The sequence below is a fragment of the Chiroxiphia lanceolata genome, chromosome 3, assembly GCF_009829145.1.
Source record: "Chiroxiphia lanceolata isolate bChiLan1 chromosome 3, bChiLan1.pri, whole genome shotgun sequence".
In the NCBI taxonomy this organism is placed as follows: Eukaryota; Metazoa; Chordata; class Aves; order Passeriformes; family Pipridae; genus Chiroxiphia; species Chiroxiphia lanceolata.
This window is the reverse complement of record NC_045639.1, coordinates 66,117,241-66,135,946: the sequence shown is the minus strand read 5'-3', so window position 1 is coordinate 66,135,946 and position 18,706 is coordinate 66,117,241. Positions and strand designations below refer to the sequence as shown.

The following is an 18,706-nucleotide window of genomic DNA, read 5'->3' as shown; positions in this document are numbered from 1 at the left end:
CTGCTCCAAACACTTCAAGAGATATTTGTGCAATAGCAACCATCGTGTTACTGTTGCTTGCATCTGCCAGCCCAGTGTCCCCATTGTAAACTACCTTCTGAACAAGTGTTCAGCAGTCTCCATCATCAGATAAAAACATAAAGAGGAGGAGAAAACACTCAAACAGCTTCTAACTTCAGCATAACTATCCCAAAATTACAAAGCCCGCCACCACCAAGAAAAGCAATGCTTCAGACAGCACTGCAGAGTATGATGGGCATGACAGCTTGGGGAGGTGAGTGAAACACGAGCAGTTCTGTATTCACATGGAAACATTCACAATCAATAAATAAAATTGTGTTCAAACAGTTCCTGCTGACCCAATGCATTTTTAATTAGTAGCTGATGATTACAGAATAGCTTTTATCTCTTTGGAAAGTTATATGTTATATTTCTGCATAAGTCATGTTTTATTTATGCCTAGCTTGGTAGTATTCATAATGTAAAAGAGAGACCTCAGAAGTACTGGCGTGACCATGTAGAACTGCTGCATGTTGTTATTTCTTCCTGTTTCTTGTCTGTATAAAGCCCTTATGCGCTCACTGAAGACCTGACATGATGTGCATTCCTCACCAGCTTGTTTTAGCTACAGAGTGTAACTGTCAGTGGGTGTTTTGTAGGTAGAGTTGTAGAAACAAGGGCTTTAAAAAGTTAGCAAATATTGAATTAAAAAACCAAATACTAAAACTGCAGGAGATCCTGTCAAAACTTTCAGAGTGTAGCCTGAAGTCCTCTGAATGATAAAAGATCAGACACATTTTCAAGAACCCACACTGACTTACAGCAGAACACCAATGCAGGAAACTAAATAAATGTTGATAACACCTTAATGAAATTGTCCAGCCTTTCAACCCTGAAGCCAGCTTCAATATTGAAGAATGTTTGCAAGAGAGACTATAGTAGATAAACATGACTATAAGAAGGAAGAATAAAAGCTAAAGTATCTTGCAAAACACTCAAGACCAAGAAACATGTAAACAGCTTTGTTCAAGACCTCTTTAAAGGACTTGTCTGCATGTAATATTTGTTGCATACTATTTTGTTGGATAAACATGAATACTTAGCATATTTACAGGAGGATGCAGTGAGCTATAAGGAAGCTGAATATCAAGAGGGGGAAGGCATCTAGCTACAGGCAAGAACAAAAATTACCTCAGGGCTAGTGAGCTCTGGAGTTTGTGATGCTGTCCTGTAATGCAGTTGCAGGAGCCCAGAGCCATATCATGACCGCAGAATGCTGCATGCCTGGAAAAGGTGTGATAACTGTTCTTCTAGCCCCTAATAAGTGTCACTGCAGTGGTTTTATGTACTTTGGTATTGCCGTTCATGGAAGCCTTACAGTTTCCTATCTGTCTCCTGTTTACTTGTGAACTACACCGCAGAGGGAAAAAAAGAACAGATGAAAAGGCCAAGATGAGGGTAGCAGAACACAACCAGGCAGTCTGGCTGAATCACCTCCAACTGCAGGGCTGTGTCTTGCAAGGTGTCCCTGCTGGGGCATCTGTGCTTTGACGGTGCTACTGCTCAGAACAGAAAGGAAAAAAACATGATTGAATGCAAGCAGTAAGATAACAGAACCTGAGACACATCTATCATTTTGATTGGATTTTAAGTTATTTTTATAGAAACTGAATGTAATTAGTAAAGCTTTTTCACCACAAATAATCTCAGTGTATCTGGCTGGAAACTAGGCCAAACTGAAGCCAGTAGCTTTACTCTATAAATAAATTTTAGCTTGTTAATACTTAATTCTCTGTCCAGAAATGTTTTGCGTCTGCAGTCTGCTTGTGTACACAGTTCTAGACCAGGTGGAGTATTTGCTTTAGATTTTCCAAAACCTCTTGAAGAAGTGTAACAACTGGCTTGGACCTCCTGCAGAGATGAGCTTGTGCTATTTAATGCTGCTGAAGCAAGGCTCTACTTTCATATGGATCTCAACCTGGCAATGCAGCAGGCCCTGAGGACATCCCAAGTCCCTCTTCTTGGCAAGTCTCTGTTGTCCCACCTACAAGGCTCAGCCGTGCAGAGGTGGTGGGTAGTACTGGCTCTGGTCCTTAGTCCTCACTCATGCCTTAGTCCTTCTACGCCTAAGGGAGCGTACCCATACCAAGGTGACTTGCACTAGAATAGAATAATGGAATCCTTACGGTTGGAAAAGACCTCTAAGATCATCAAGTCCGACTGTTAAGCTTATCACATTTTACATCTCTTGGGTTGATAAGAATTAGGAGCATAGTAATCTGTGTTCCAGTGCTGCCTCACTCAAGAGGGGTATACAGGTCTCAGTACTCATGGAAAACAGCAGCATGATATAAGGGAAAACTCATGTAACCTTACACATGCTCAAGGGTAAGTGGAAACAGCCTGCATCCCTGGATAATTATTGCGAAATCTGATGCTCCAGACAATGAATGGACTCAATTTCTTATTGTCTGAAAAGCCTTCTCCCCACCTCTTTTTTTCTGACACAAGCTCCACCTTCTTGGCAGAATGAACAAAAAACGACAATAGAAGGTAAGAGCTTAAGCACTGGTACTAGGCAGATGCTGTCTCATTAAGGTCAATTGCAACACATCTTAGATTTGTGATCTATCTCCAGGTTTAGAAATCACATCCTTTTTTTTTTTCCCCTGAGTAAAAACACAATGCTCGAAATGGGATTAGGCTGAAGCATAACTGTGAAAGCAGCATTTTTTTTATTAAAGCCAGAAATAAGTTCAATGTTTATTCTAAGCACTTGCTTTCACATTTAATAGAATTACAAGATTATTAAAAAAGCCTGAATGCTAAATACCTAAACATTGTTCTAAGCGAATGCAGACCATTTCCCCTATCTAATTAAGACATCGAGCATGTGTGCATTCTATCAAAAAGCGAGAGTGGTATTTCTGCAAGCACATCTATATTGTAAATTACTTTGAAATTAAAATCACAATTGTTCAATTATTGAGTTGCTTCACTAAGTACAGAAATCCTTTTCCTCCACCCACAAGTTTTTCAGCTGAACACTGTGTCCTAGCAAAGTCTTATCAGCCTTGAAGAAGCCTTAGAGCAATTCCTCCTGTTTTCCAAAAAAATAACCGCAAGACTGTATTGGGTGGCACTATAATTAAGAACAGATTAATGTACCAAATAAACTGCGCATCTGCTGGTAGGGGCAGGTTGGCCTACAAAAGACTGAAATGTTTCACTCAAAGTACATGGCGTGCACTGTGCAGCATTAACAATAAACTGTGTCACCTAATATCTGCAAAGCAGGCATCATGAAAAAACAGTGTACACAATGTTTTTATTTTTGCCTTTTCTACAAGCAAATGGGAGTGAGCATCTTTCACAAAGGAGCACAAGTTGATATTGATTTGAATCTGCTTTGCACCTCACTTTCACTAACAGCTTACACCGTGATAGAGGATCAAACCAAGCAGCTTGTTGTTACCGTAACTGTGATTTATTACCAGCCTCCTGAAATATCACTCTTCTTAATGTTTCGGGTTTCAGAATCAGATTTTCACCTGAGAAATTCTTTACATCTTTGCTAAAAGACCCTTTGGAGTCCAGAACTTTACACTTTTGTGTGTGTGATATGAATTTAAAATAAGTCTAAGAGATCTAAATCAACTTTGTGTCATCAACTCTGATAATGCAGGAAGAAGAATATATGCAGGGGTGGGACCCAGAGGAGATTGAGAGAATATGTAAAATACTACAGGCCAGAGGCAGGCCTTCTACTCCCAGGCTTCCAGGGTTGCTTCCTATAAAGTTTAAGTGCTTGTAGCAGAGCAGCCAGTGAACCTCTTCCCCTGTCCCCACCAGGAAATATCCAGCTTCCTTGCAATACATTATGCTTTCATTAAAAAAAAAATTTTTTAAAAATTGTTTATCCTACTCTCATTGGATGACTTTTTTAGAGTTTCTCCAGTTCACTTGTTCTTGAGCCCACTCATCCCCTTCACTTGCTGTGAACACAGTCTCATTTTAGGAACACTGACCATTTTTTCCACAATAGTTCTAATACAAAATGAGTTAGCTAGCTGTAAATCCTCTTGAGAGAGAGGGCTGAGACATCCTGGTGATATTTTACATCTATTATGATGCTGAAGTATTTGATGAAGGCCATATTTGGGACCTGTTGCTGTCTAGAAGCTTCATTGCAATAATGAATAAGAAGTGATGATATATCAATAGTATTGATAATATTCTTTGGTATTTTTAAGAGAAAAAGACCAATAAAATGAAGAAAATGGAGGTATGAAATAAGTGTGCTACCAGTCATCAGATGAGGCAGGCACAATTCAGTTTCACAATGGCTGTACTAAAACCTTTTCAATTTGGCATTATGAAAACACTGAACTTCTTTTTGTATTTGCTTTTCTGTGTTAAAACAGAAGAAGCCTCAGCAGTGCTTCAGTTCAGGTTTTCAATCCAACTGCCACTGACAGTCCTCAAGTTTTTATAGTTGGCATTTTACTTCAAGGCAGACTTGTTTCACTCTGTATTATACACAGACAAGTGAGTGCAGAAGGATAAAGCATTGGATGATATTGCTACACAATAATTTGCAGATTTTTTTTAAGCTTCTTCATGTATGTTAAACTCCACCCCAAATGTGAAGTAACTGCTGTATCAGAAACACAAAGCAACATTTAGCCTGACCTATTTAAACCTACCTGCTTCAAAGGTTAATCAAAAAGCACCCCCTTGTATGCAGTCACTGAAACAATGGATCAGATCGTGCAGTCACGTTCCCTGGTCCTTCTCCACCTTGGCACAGAAGGGAATAAATCCTGTTTTCCTTTTGCAACAAACATCCCTGATGAATTATATAACTTTAGAGAAATCAGAATTTTAAATTGCAAGTAACTGTTACAGGAAATCCAAAGACACTACAGCACAACCAGTTAGGATGCAACATTGTATGAACACTTGAATATGGAAATTTCTTCCAAGTAGCCATCATTATCTGCTTATAGCCTAAACTATGCCGTTTGTTTACTCCAAGTCAGAAATACAACCTATAAACATTACCAGTCAGAAAATTATCTGGTCATTTGTGTTTAAGCCAAACCCAATATTGCTGCAAAGGGATGAAATTTCAGTAAAGTCAATGGAGTTATGCCAGCACTCAGTTTAGTCAGCTCAGTGCTGTCATATGCACACATGTAAAAGTCGGATGGAAAAATTTATTTCATGCTTTAACCATAGATACGATAACTTCATGAAGCTCCCCACCCCATTTTTTCCTCCACTGATTTTTATTCTACAAAAATCACTGACATTGATTCTACAATAATTCACTACTAATACAATACAATAATTCTCTATACACATTATAGTGTAATAATGTATCAGTATTACTTTGCTTTCTCTCAGCAGTGAGAAGTCTGTGCCTAAAATGACAGGGTGTTTTATGCTGGTAGAATAAAATCCAGTTTCACGGAGCACTTTTATACCCACCAAGCACACGCCCTGCAGATATCTCAGAACCAGCCCACTCCCAACAGCCATCAGCTGTGACACTGCTGGGAACTGGAGAGTGTGCAGGACAGGCAGCAGTAGAAAACACTCTGATTTTGATATCCCTGACTCTGCTAAGCCTAATTTGCTTATATCTTGTGCCTTGTATCCTTCTCACAATAAACTAAGAAACATATATATTAGAACACACATTTTTAGACAGACCCTGTTCACCCAACAAGGTAGAAAATGACTGAAATGCACCAAGTGGACCGTACTAGTTTTTACTGACCACAGTGCTCATCAGATTTGTTTCATGGGACCTCAGGGTTCCTATGTGACATACGTACGAATCCACCACAGTATCTGAGACTGTTTTGCTTTTGACTTAAAATTAACACAGACGAGAGGGTTTATTAAAAGTAACTTTGCAGCTCTGGCTTGGCTGTAAGATTGTTCTACTTTTAACACACTACTTGAGTGACCAAATTGATCTGGGAGGCGTTTTAGTAAACATGTAACCTGATCTTTGGTCACAAAGAAAACAAGAAAGCAAGCTTCTAAGTGAGCATGTAACTTTAAATGTACATAAGTAAAAGAAGCATAGAAGTTTAAGTATTGCTGCTTTAATTGCTGGGGACTGTGCCACTCATTTAGGAATCCTGTGGTTTAAGAATTGCATATCATGTAGTGCATTGGTGTCCCGTTCTAATACCGTGAATATCTGGTTAAATCTATTAAAATGAAATTGAAGAATCATATTTCCAAGTTTCTGGTCAATGCAGTACAGTATGACACAAATATGCTCTATACTTTGGCCATTTAGTTCTTGGTGTTCCTATCTTCTGAGCCAAGCATCAGAAGGTCAACCCAGATCATAGGAATATCCCCCTGGGTTCTGAAGGAAAAATGATTGTCATCTGTTCACAAGGTAAAGGAGCTTGAAGGACCTAAACAAAATACATTAGTAGAAGAGATAAATAGCTTAACTAAAAATTTGAAACTGGCTGCATCCTTATAAAACAACATTATGTACATGCTCCCAACGTGAAAATTACAAAGAACGAAAAATATACCGAAAGAGGAGATGACAAGCAGTGCAGGAAGCTAAAGTGGAGAGCAACAAAAACGTATTAAGAAAGTGCAAGAGGCGGTCATACACAAGACTTCCATGTGTACACTACTCCAACGAATGCTCTGTGAAACCATTTCATTCATGGAAGTCCTTGTTCAATGATACCACTGACCATATGATAAGTGAACCTTTCATGGTGTTGGCCTTGCTGGAATAGATCCCCAGCAGTCACCATGACAAGATCCTCGCTTAGCAGAGCCGCCGCAGTTAACAGATAGAACGGGAAAAATAAGAAAGGAATAAAAAGGAAGATGACAGCTATAATAAAGTGCAAATACTACTTGTCTTTCACTTCCGTGTTTGAAGATAATTCATAGAATCATAGAATCATAGAAACAGCCGGGTTGGAAGGGACCTCTGAGATCATCAAGTCCAACCCTTGATCCAACACCGCCGTGGTTACTAGACCATGGCACTAAGTGCCACATCCAGTCTCAAGGATGCTGCAAGGATAAACTCTCAAAAAAACCCAGAAGAAAATCATTGTATTAAAGGTAGAACTCAAGAACTAACTTTTAAAAATGATAAATTGAATCACATATTCCCAAAACATATTTGCTGCATTTTTATGTTGCTGCTTTCAGATGTTGCTGATAGGCAAGAATACAAAAATTAAAACATAAAAATATGACCTCTGAAAGTTGACTTTAATGGACCTCTAGAGTAAACGGAAAGATCTAAAACCCTAGGAGTGTGTTACAAACTCTGAAGGTAGAACATAATCATATCTACTCAGTGCTATATATCCTTGTCATAGATTCTAAAAATCCAAGGGGAAATTTTCCTTCCCCTGCCCCACTGTAAGAAGAGGGGAGGGGGAAGGAGGGCAATTAGCTTTACAAAAGATCTAGCTGGCAGAACTGCATTCCCAAGGCTCTGCACCTCCAGTGATCCAACAGCGCCCCTGCCAACCGTGATTAGAACTGCGCTAAAGACAGAGAAGTATTCAGACTGTGGGTTTTTTTTGAAGGGGACTTTTGGGTACAGGACTATTGTCTAGTTGTTTTTGTGTTCTGTTACTGTCTTTTGCCAACATACATATATATTTAAATAACGGACTGTTATTTCTTCCTTTTTTCCGTACTTCCTTGATGGAGCCCCTTAATTTTGGATTTACAATTGCTGAGAGAGAGGAGTTTGGTCTATCTCATAACTCATCCTCCTTAGCAAACATTCCAGTCTCTTCAAACGGAGACAGTCCTTGAGCTTATACATTTCAATTTAAGTAAACCTGGTCTCCCTTGCACAGAAATAGGAAAAACTGAGCTGTGTGAAACAAAAACTACCAACCATTTTACTCAAGTCTATAATTAGCATTTTCTGTGTCATACTTTAATTGCTGAAACTGCCTCTACAGTAGCATTAAAAAATCATCAGAAAAAATTGACACTATGAGGCACATTGAATGTTCAGAACAAAACTTCACCTTGCAAGATTTGCAAGATTTACATCAGTTCTGAAGCACAAAGAAGTTCTAAAATACAGATTTTTGTTTCCATCAGGTACATGCTTCCAATGTGAAATTTACAAAGAACAAAAATATATTGAAACCCTCCCAGAGCTCCATCACAAACAAAACATGATCTATTGCAAGTTCAAATTTGGATGAACACAGATACAAAGAAAATGTTGGCAGATGAGTTCCCTCTTTAGGAAGAGCAGACAAGTTAGTACACACAGTAAGTTCCATTGAACTAGCAAGTCAATTTGTAAGCCAAGTTAGATCTAACAGATCCAGCTATCTAGCTTGAGAGGCTGTGAATTGTGTTTCCTTATCTAATGAAGTCCCTTCTTTTCTATTACTGTTTTTTTAGCATAATCTTTCATATGGTTTCCAAATATAATTTTACATGAAATATATAAAGGTACTCAGTGATACCATATGGTAAAAGACTACTTTGCTGGACCATATGGTAAAAGACTACTTTGGTAAAGACTCATTTATTTAAAATAGAAGTGAGCAGTCACTGAAATGGATGTTTTTTGTAGAGTCCTGATCAACCCTTATCTACAGCTGCAAGGATTTTGCTCAGAAATTCTTTTTGCTATCCCAAATAGTGACTGCAATATAGGATTTTACTGCCCCTGGATCTTACCCTTGTCAAACATTTCCACAGCACACACTGCCGGCTGCATTCTGCAGGTCCTCCCTGCCTGGTGGTGATTCCATACAGAGCCACACAATATGGACTTACAAGCTCCCTGAAGTGCTGTGGTTGGATTTACCAAAAAAAACCAAGGCAGATACAAGAGCTAATATATAAGTGCAGAAGAGGACAATGGCTTGGGGTCTTTGTGGCACTGGTCTGTGGGGATGCTCTGCTTGATACACCTGCAGGGGCTGCAAACAACTTGTAAAGGTTTGAAAAGTAATTTCATAAAATCATAGAATTATGAAAAGGAGAAAGAGAGGGACTGCTCAAGAAGAACAAAAAGCCAGATTTCTGAATGTGCTCTTCCCCCACCCACGCCCTTATCAGCTCTATTTTTAAATACAAAGCCAGCTCCACAGAATTTCCTGAGATTTGACAGTTGGTCACACTGCTACAGATTAAACAGAAGAGTGGCAGACTTGGCTGGGCTTGCTGCTCAGCACAGAAGAGAGACCTGCCCCTGTAAGCATGTTATGGTGTCGGGAAGTAGCATTTGCTGAAGGACAAATGAGTGTGCAGCAGGCCTACCCAGTTCAGTACACATGACACAAATCCTTTCATCATGTTTCAGCTTTGATGCAGGCCCTGCCAACAGCTTCAGCCCTGTTCAACTACTCAAATGAGTAGGCAACTCATTTAGTGGGTTGCTAGTATATGCAGAAGTAGCTGGCAAATGCATCATTGAAGTTATTCATGACAATCCATGTGTGGGTGTGCGTTGAGGCTTTCAAAGAGATGGTGTAAAATATCTGTCCCTCCAGGCCTTCATGATATATAGCCCTTCCTCAAAATATTTCACTCTTATTCTGCCTTACACTTTCAGACATCACTTTCAAACCAGTGGAAGTAAGTCCCGTTGTGGCCATTTCAAAGATGATGAAAACTGGGTGAACAGCAACCCACTATGGAATTGGGAAGTGAGTCCAGGGCACTCCAGTTTTAATGTTTCCATGTTAGACAATGCTGAATATACTCACTACCCACAGAATTGTTTATTCATAGGTTAGTGAACTGAGGTTTTGCTAAAATTAATTTTGCTGTAACAGTGATGTCATTATTATTAACCAGTTTTAATTCCTTAAGAAATATACAAGGAGAATCCTAACAGTCCAGTTACTTCTATGCTGTGTATAGCTATTAGAAAAAGTGACAAAGAATAGACAAAATTAAAAATATTGCACTTTCTAGAAAATTACTTTTTTCTTAATACTATTAAATACTGTTATCTGAACAATTTAATACTACACAGCTGACTAGTAGAGAAAGAATGGTTATATTAGAAAGGAGCGTTTTATTAAAGACAGCTTTAATTTTTCAAACAGCACAGATTTTTCTGGCTGGCAGAGTATCAGCTTGCCTAGTGAAAACTGTTTTCCCTTGGAAAGAAGAGGAAAGTATAGGATGTACCCAAGAAAAGACAATTCCTTTTGGCTGACCTAAGCAGAAGTATTGGCTTGGATCTCTGAAAGGAGTTCTTTGTTATAGCAGGATAAGTTCTTCAGTAGCTACACAGATGGATTGTTTTCTGTTGTTGGTTGGGTTTTTTGTGGGTCTCCCTCCCCCCCTCCACCAAAAAAAAAAAAAAAGGAAGTTGAAATTAGCAGCGAGCTTATAACAGATTTTGGAACCTTAGCAGATGGTAATGAAGAGAGTCATGGCAGATATAGTAAAGAAAGAGATTTTCCACATCTGCAGAATAGGAATGATGGAAATTAAGAAGACAATTCTGAAATAACATCAACTTCCAGACCACAATTAAAGCTTAGTTAGATTTTCAGAAATAAGAAGCAGGCTCCTGGTAGGAGGCCCTGAATTTTCATTTGCTTCTTGAACAGCATGAAGCACACTGTCAGTTCTCACTAAATAACAAGTCAAAGAAACATATATATGTATTATGAAGTAGTGGGAATGTGTCAGTATCAAGTTTTAGAGTTTTCATGTTCTCCCCAAAAACTCTTCAGTTCAGAAACTGTTCAAGCTTTCTTTGATGTATTAGGCAGAAAAATAAGTAGATTGATAAGTCTTTCTTTTCTTGTTTGCTTTTGCAAAGTCTGGGCAGTCATACTGAAATCCATTCAGGGTCCCAGTCGTGTTCGAAATCAAGCTGATGACTCATTTTCTAAACTCACATAGGATCAAAAGAACAATCAGCAGGATATGCATTTAGATCATGAACTCTCATCCTATAAAGTGTTCGGAAATCAGTAAACAAAACATAAAGGTCTTCTATCTCTTCCATAAGACTTGTAGTGATTTGCAGAAAGAGAATAAAAAAGAGAATTAGAAAATGAGAAACAGAGAGAAAGAATGAGACAGAAAAAAAGAGAAGATGGAGAGAATAAGAAGGAAGGCAAAAATGAAATTTAAAGAAACAGGAAATACTTAGAAAGGAAGTGGAAAAAAAAAAAGAAGAGAGAAAGAGAGAGAAAGAGAGAGAAAGAGAGAGAAACAGAGAGAGAAAGAGAGAGAAAGAGAGAGAAAGAGAGAGAAAGAGAGAGAAAGAGAGAGAAAGAGAGAGAAAGAGAAAGGAAGGAAGGAGGGAAGGGAGGGAAGGAGAAAGAGAAAGAAAGAAAGAGAGAAAGAAAGAAAGAGAAAGAAAGAAAGAGAAAGAAAGAAAGAAAGCTCTGAAAACCTGCAGATTTGGAGAGACAATTTCTTCATCTTGGAGTCGGTAAGAGGGAAGTTTGGAGAGTAACATTATACTAATTTCTCTTTGGAATAGCTTATAAAACTGGATATGCTGATAATCCACATACATAGAACTGTAAGTGAAATTGGCCTGGAGACCACACTACCCAGCAAACTACAGAGCCTCCAGAAGGCCCAGCTGTTCCTGTCCTTCAGAACACATCCTTGCTCAGTGCTTTGCAACTTGCTTACAAGCTGTCTTTTTTGTCACAGTAAAAAGACAAAGACAAATTTAAACCAAGCAGCCAACCCTGCTCACTCTCTATACACAGGGGTTTCTGAGAGAGAGGGAAAACAATCCCAAATAATCTGAGAGCAAAAGGACATTGCTTAAAGACAATTATTTCCTTCCTCCAATTTGCGTTATCCTTACCCTTCCTTGTATATGGATCACTGTTAAATGAAAGATACAATAGAAAGCCACAGAAAAAAATGTAATGGACATATTCCCTCCTGGGTATTAATACAACCAGTCAAGCAGCTACTTTGGGTACCTTTTCATGATCTGTCCTTGTTCCCTTTAGGAAGGCTTGCTATTCCACTTACAGAGTACCCTTCCATAGTGAAACAGAGTTCAAGCACAATTATGTATTTCCAAGTGACAAGATAGCAATGTTAACATTTTACTTCTCAAGACCTAGATGCTGCAAATGAAAATCATGTCTTGGCTTTCTGCCTGCTTCTGTCTGGCTTAATTAGTTGATCACACCAACAATCTCAGCTAAAATGATTCTCAGTAAAAGAGTAGAAGGGAGCTGTTTGAGCAGAACTGGGTGAAGCTTTTCACTTAGCTACTACCTAAGTAAGATCCAATTCTCTTAGCTTTATTTTTTTTCCAGTGACTGAGTGTCATCCCAGTCATAAAAGATATTTTCCCTACTTGTACTACGTGGTGGTGGCACTACACAGCTCGGTAGCCCCACTTCTGTAGTATATTCACCAGTACAGAAGAGCTCATGTTTCTGTGCTCTGGATGGAGTACAGGACAAAGTTTTCCATGATAATCAAGTCAAAGTGGCATGTCCCCATCTCTTAATGTAATGATGCACCACTGAAAGTGCTAAGAGCAGTAAAACAAGAATTTAATAGCATTTATGGTTTAAACACATTTAAAACAAAGATCCAAAAGTCTTTTACAAGAAAAAACTACACTACTCAACCATCTTGCTGGAATTTTACAGTGCCCATCACAAAGATTTTCCAGCTACAGATTACTTTTAGTTCAAGTTTCAACTATGTAAACTAAGGCATACAGGCTGAGAGTGTATCCAATTACATAGTCAATTAGTTTAATTTTTTTTATTTTTTTCATAATTTAAGACATGATGTATAGATCTCCAGTAAAGGTATGATGGTTTATTCACATCATCCCATAGATGAACAGAGTCCCATGTGTTTATTCAGTGCAGGGCTGGTTTACTTCAGCAGACTAGTGCATATTAGCAAACTGAAAAGGAATGCAGCAGCCCATCTCCTATAAACACCACTTGGCTATTTAAGCCTACACTGCACTAGAAATAGACTTATATCTCACAAACACCACCAAATGCCAGAGCATGTAATTTATTTGTTGCATGCTATATTATTTTCAAATCAGATTTTATCTGTCCCTTACTATATAAAACTGGAAAAATATTCTCATACATATTAAACACTTCTACATTAGGGGAATTACACCACTTTGAAATCAATTTACAGGCTACGCAGTGAAGGTCAAACTACAAGGAAGAGTCAGATTTTGATTTGAGTCTTGTTCCTGGTTCAGTGACTAACCTCAAACACGTTCCCCAGCATTTGTTTTTAACACTGCCTTACACTGAGGCTTCACTGACTCTGCTTTGCTTTGCTTTGTCCTATACCATCTTCTTTTGCTGTCGCTTATATCTCCTGCTTGCTTAAACACAGCCTCTGGAACCCTATCTGCCCCAAGGTGGGTAAGAACAAGCAGCCCTGGTATCTGTTAACCTTCACCCAACCCCTGTTCATTCAGGTGAAGACCACATGTAGTCAGGTCTGTCATCTGCAAACCTTCCTTCAAATGCTGCCTTCTTTTGGCCAAGTAAGGACCATAATCTGTTTTAGTGCCTCAACACGTAAAGATGATTCAAGTAAAAAAAGGTAAAAGAAAATTGATGCAGGCAGACAATGAAGCCTTAGGATACAACCCTGTCTAATCAATTGGTTTGAAATTGTGAGTATGAGACATACTTTGGACTGTACATTTTTGCACAGAGAGGATACGCTCTGATCTTTTATGCCTCCTCCTCTAGTTAAGCTAGGTTTTCACACCGACAGCAGAGCTATTGTGTGCATGACATTTACTGCTGGAAATGGATGCTGTGTCTTGGCAATGAATGGAAAATCTGAGCATTAGCAATGAAAAGATATCTTCAGAATGTTGCTTGGTCTCTTGTTAGTCATTCAACGTAGAGGAATTCAGCACAGAGGAACCACGCTGGGTGGTTCCAGCTCTGGCCGAAGAAAAATCCTGCTATAAAACAGAGCACGGGCACTGAGCACGCCAAGCTCCAGATTTTCAGTGCACACCAATGAAAACTTTCCTTACAGCAGAGTTTCAGCAACCCAGCTGGGGTTTATTTGGGAAATATGCAGTTTTCCACATAGGAGAGTAAACTGGTATGTTGTTTTCAGGTTGTATGGAAAAAATCTAATTTCTCTGAACAATTTGTATTTAGATGCAGCTTTACAGCCTGCAGAAAGAAAACATAGTCAACAGGCTGGAAAGTAAAGTGTCATCTGGACCAGAAGTTTCCCATTTTTTGATAACCTCACTTGAGAACGGTGTCCATGGTCTATGTCTGACTGGATTCCAAGGAGCCAATGCAGGGTCTTTGTGCAGGTACAGCTCTAAGGCTTAGCATTTACTTAGTATTTTACCAGGTTTTATATCACTTACAGACTTCACTAGAATATGATTTTCTGTCCATCTTGATCCATGTCCTCTGTAAAGACACCAAACCTTTTCCCAGCTGAAGACAATGCCCAACGTGCAACCTTTTAAAGAGTAATTCACAGACTGTGAATCCCAAATGCTGTGTGTGTACCTGGACACTGTGTGCACAGACTGGCACTACAAGGGGACCAGAGCCATCTCCAAACTCTGCCTGCCACAGACTCCCTCTGGATGTGACAAGTGCATAGGGGTCCACAGCTTTTTCGTTGCAGTGTCTTTGTAGGTAATGATCTGAGGATGTACAGAACATGACTAAGCCATAAAACATAATAATTTAAAACTAATGCAGATTACTCACAAAAGCATGTATTACACTGGATTTCTAACCTCAAATTTGTATGTCTTTCAAGCCAAAGGCCAAATAAAAAGAAAGAGCTTGGACAGGGCACAAGATGGTTGTTGTAATCTTCCTGTCCTTGGCAATGCAGTGAGGATGATGCTCTTGTGACTCATGTGTTGTGTAATGATTTTTGCATATCATTATTCATGCAATTAGACTGACAGCTGCTGCCTAAAAGACACATTGAGCATGTATGCCCTTTATTTTCTTATTTTATTCATGTTGAATGTAACCAGCCAGTCAAGGTGATGCTCAAAGTTTTGCTCTTTTTGCAGTACTATCCATTATAAATGTTACTTATATGATCTGTATTTAACTTTATCCATGCTGGCAACATAGAGTAAAAAAGAACTCACATTTTAGTTGTTTGTAAATTCTAAACAAAAGATTATTTGTCTATAGAAAAATGATCTAACGGCATATCTAAAACCTGTTTCCCGCAGAGTTTCAAGAAATCAGAAAAGGAGAGGGAGGGATTTAGTGAAAATTTTTGCAGTTCTTAGAGAGGACTGAACTTAAGCAGAAGTTATCAAGAATGTGACTTTCAGAAATTTTTATTTTTAATTTGTTTTAAGAAAGAAGAAAAAATTCTCTCTTTTCTTTATATCATTATTAGAGTTTATCATTATATAAGGGCTTTTTGTCAGACAAAGTTTTTCTAGTAAATCATAATGAGATATGGCTTTGGCTCTTAGATGAAATATAATTGTTTAATCTTTACATTTTTCTCACACATTTTTGCTAAACAGATTCTAGGAGTCACTGTGTTTACCACACAATGCAGTTTTAAAATGCATACAAAACTTCTGCACAGAAATGTTTCTGTGTGAGTCAAAGCTGTACTAATTTGGCACCACAGCAACAGTGTGAGATACTTTGCAAGTTTTTATATTGGACAAGCAAGAAAATGTGGTTATCTGAAAGAAGTAATTTAGGATAGATAAAATATTTACACAAGCCCAAATCTAATCAAGGTGCTTGTTTCTTGAAGTGTATTTACATTTGTGCTAGTATACTAAAAAAAACCCCAAAAAACAAACACAAACAATGCACTTGAACATAAAACAAGACAAATGCATTTACAAATCAGGTTCCAGGTCACTGAACAAAATATGTTGCCCTTGACACATACTCACTGGTCTATAAAGAGAGATGTATATAATCTTAGCCCGATTTCCAGCAGACAGATGGCATTATTTTGCAAAGCCCATGGTATCACAAGACATCAACATTGCCATGTCTGTAAAGTAACAACTACCTAATAGATTCCAGACTTGATGATTTTTACCCCTAGAAGTCACCAAAAGGACATATGGGAATATTAATGGGAAGCCAGCACTACTGCCTTTTTGGATGGTGCACTTCTGTTCACTTAGCTATCCATCAAGTGCAGCATGAATGGGCAACTGCAACACAGCTCCCCAGGACACTACAGAGAGGCAGAGAGATCTATCAGAGAAAATTACATCAGCTGATCTGCAGAGCATAAACAACAGACCCAGCAGGGCCCAGTTTACCTTCCTTTATGCCATCATGATGCCATTTGATGGAAACCAGCTGGTCTGGTCACGTTCTTCACACTATATCCAGCCCTGCCACCAGAACGTGCAGACAAGACCAAAGTGTCTGATGCTCTTATGCTTTATTTTGTTTTCAGTGATTTCATGTAATATGTAGACTGACATTCTTGATATTAAAACAAAGAATCACTATCAACAAATCTTTCAGGCATTTACAGGAAATATAAACTGATTTCCACAAGCTTCATCAGTAGTGCCAGTACAGTTTTAAGCCTAGTAAAATAAGATTTTTTAAAATGTATCAGCCCATTTCACAATCTAAATACATCTCTAATGACACTACATCTCTGGTTATTCAGAAACTTGTCAAAAATAAATTCTCTTGGCTTGCTTTACCAGAGGAATCACTGCATGCATGCCAAATCAACAAATCACTGGGTAATTCATAATGACGGGTTATCAAGTAACTGATAGGAAGTGTTGCATGCATAGGAGAACTAGACTAATCTTGGAGAAGAGAGATATGAATCTTCCACCCCCCATTCCTGGACTGGTATTGTTAGTGCCCTTATTAATGCCTAACATCAGTGGGATAACATTTTATTTTTTTTTTCTGCGGGAAATAAATCAGGATCGGTTTAGATGTGGCCTTGTTCTCAGCTGAGATAGATGGATCCCTGGCAAAGTCCCTGGTCCTAAAGCTTCCCCACAGCTGCCTTCCCAGGCTCATCTCTCAGGGGGAGAGTTGCCCCCCTGTCCTACCTGGATTCCTCCTGGAGCTTGGGTGGCCTGGTAGCACACTGAGCCAGCAGGCAGAGAGCCACATCATGTGTGAAGTCAGCTCTGAGCCAGGCTGCCTCCCCACTTGCTTCTTTGCTGAACTTGAAAGCAAAATGGACATCTTGCTGTGGAAAGCCTCGATGCCAGTGCATCAAGCGATCTTTTGCTGGAGAGGTCTGCCAGGAAGCACACCAGCACTGCTCCTGACACCTGGCAGAGAGCCACTGCAACATAGCAAGGTGTCCAACCAAAAGAGGTACAAGCTTTACCCTCAGAGCAGCAGGCTTTTTGATGGGAGTCATACTCCTCCCAGACCAGGAAATGCCTGGGAAGAGTGTTCTTTCCTCCTGAGACACCACAGCTGCACCTTGTCTTCCAAACTGGGCTGGCTCAAAAGGTGATTGTCACACTAAATTATCCCAGAAGGAAGAGCATTTTTTTTTATTTATTTATAGCAAGATAGCAAAACTTACAAACAAAAGAGATTTTACAAAAACACATTTATGAATATTTTTTAGAGCACGCACAAATGCTGTTGTGTTTGGCAATCAATGTAACAGTCACATGTGTTGTTCAACTCTTTTCCTTTAAATAACACTCCTAAATTAACTATCTGTATCATTTTATCTGTCTGTTCCATGATGCTTTTGCAGGAAAAATGACCACAGGTATGTGCACCTCCCATATTTGCACACTGTAGAGTTCACCATTAGAAAAGAAACAGGAAAACACACCCCTTTGAATTTTGCACACCCTAAAGCACACCTCAAAAGAAGAGCACTGAGCAAAACCTTCCTGTCCTTTTTATTTTTTTACTTCCAGGATCAGGTTTGGAGCATGTTTTTGTACGCAAGTCAATACCGTGCCCCAGTGCAGGAAGTGCACTGTCTGCAGCAGCAGACAGGAGCTGCAGCCTGCTGAGGAGTGGTAAGTCTGTATAGGTGCCATCTAGGAAAAGCCACACAGGAATCCCAGGAAAGGGGCATTTCTTTTCTATGTTGTCTATTTTACCTCATTCTTCTTCATACTGAAAGAAAATCAGGCTTAAGATCTAATTCCTGAGACTTCTGTGAAAGTTTTGATGCAGACCTGCATGTAAGTCTTGTGAATCCAAATGTGAATTCTATTCTGTGATTCTATGATTTTTATTCTCTGTTCAGTTCTCACCTTTTTCTGTATTCTTCATAAACAATTATACACAAGTAAATGATTTGTTTTATATCTTCAAATCAAATTTCATTCTCAGCTGCTTCAGAAAATGAGTAGAACACTTGTGCTAAAAGTAATCTCCTCCTGCTGCCTTTGCTTCCCCACCAACATTTACATCCTGAAGCAAAGGGCCCTGGTGGTTCTTCTGTGTGACCTGAGGTGGGGAAAGTGCTCTCCATTATCTAATTGCCAAAAAAAAACAAAGCCAACAAACCCAGGGATTTAAACTAGCTCAAAAGAAACTTAGCAAACCAGCCTCCTGTGGAGAGCTCCTCCTTCTCAAAAGGATTTATGTCTTTCCCTACAGATCACAAAAAAATACAATGGATTAAGAAGATAACCACAACTAAGAAGACACTAAGGCTTTACTCTTACATCGTATTCTAAAATGTCTTACATGCAAAACTATTCACT

General features: G+C 38.9%; 1 protein-coding gene across 1 annotated transcript in view; it reads right to left on the bottom strand.

The window, feature by feature from the left end:
• Positions 1–18,706, bottom strand: part of CEP85L (centrosomal protein 85 like) — a 145,526-nt gene that overhangs the window by 112,238 nt on the left and 14,582 nt on the right. The window lies entirely within an intron of this gene.